Genomic DNA, 1,450 nt, shown 5'->3' with positions numbered 1-1,450 from the left:
GGTCATAAGATCCTAGGAGCAGTAACTGCCTCTCTCTGTGCATTTGTACTTTCCTAGCAAAAGGGGATCTCATTCTGATCGTTGTCAATGCATATTATTAACAATAATCATAATATTTGTATAGTGCTTGGAATGTAAAAAAACTGTACAAGTGCTTACATTGTTCTATGATGCCTGTCACCTTGGTATCTGAGGCTAAGTATGAGTCTTAGGTTAAAACTGTGTCAGAGCCATTACTAAACCCATCTTTTAGGGCTTCATCATAAAAATTAATGGACTTTGTCACTTAATGTGATGTAATGATCTTTTGCAAATTTGGCTCTCTCAGTATCCACTGTAGTGGAGAAGCAGGGGAGAGTGAGTTAGGTTTTTAAATAGTTTTATACTATGTAATGTAGGAATGTACATAATGGTTTGTCAAAACAAGACAAAACTACCCAGTGTGTTATATTTTATATCTCTTTTATATTATTTTGAGGGTGCATCTATCGGTAGATACTCAAATTATTAAAGACAGTAACTGAGCACTTTTAATGGAGAATAAAATTATTTAAAATCCTGTGGACATTTCCCTTTAAAAGAAACAAATAAACAAACAAACAAAACCCCCCTAACTTTGTGCTTTTGGTATTTTCTTGCCATGACAAACTATCAACCTTACTTATCATGAAAATGGAAGGTCCAGTTATTATTTTTTATTAAACCAGTGCCATTGTGGTGCATGACAATTTACAGTCAAGGAAGAAGACAAGGATAAGAATGAGCTTAAGTACTTTGCTGTATCACAGTCTCAGCAGGGATGGAAATTATAGAATGTTTTGAAAACATAAAATCCGTTCATATTTGTGCTCATTTCCACTACTCAGACTGTAGTTGTTTTTCTCTTTTTACATAATTTTTAATATATTCATTTTTTCTCTACCATAATTTATATAGAAAACCTATCTTAAAATTTCACGTTTTTGTCTTTATGGCATTCCTGTTTCTTATTTCAGTTCATTGTCTGTGTAGAGGTGTTTTCATTGTATTTAACTTACATTATAAAAATAATTTAAATTCCTTGAAAAGAATAAAGAATTTAATAAAAATTGTTACTTCAGATAATTGTGGGTCAAATCCAAACAATATCAGTGATTCTGTCTCCCTTACAAATCAGATGTCATTTGAACTATGATTTAGAAACAGTTGCATAGCCCATCCTGCTGTCTTTATGGTCTTTGTTACATGGTATATATTTATTGCAATTATATATAATAGGGTTTTCTTTTTCTCTCTGTGCATTTGAAAATAGTAATTGAAACTTTTGAACAGACAGTAAAAGGGATGCAATCAGCGGAGACAAAGGAACTAGAACACAAGGAATGAAATTCACCCAGGTAGTAAGGACCAGAGAAGGCCCTCCGTGAAGCTGAGATGAGCCTGTGGGGGGGTTGAGGGAGGGAAGTTCCAT

This window comes from Natator depressus, chromosome 11 (assembly GCF_965152275.1).
Source record: "Natator depressus isolate rNatDep1 chromosome 11, rNatDep2.hap1, whole genome shotgun sequence".
NCBI classification, from domain to species: Eukaryota; Metazoa; Chordata; order Testudines; family Cheloniidae; genus Natator; species Natator depressus.
Note: the sequence above shows the minus strand (reverse complement) of the source record.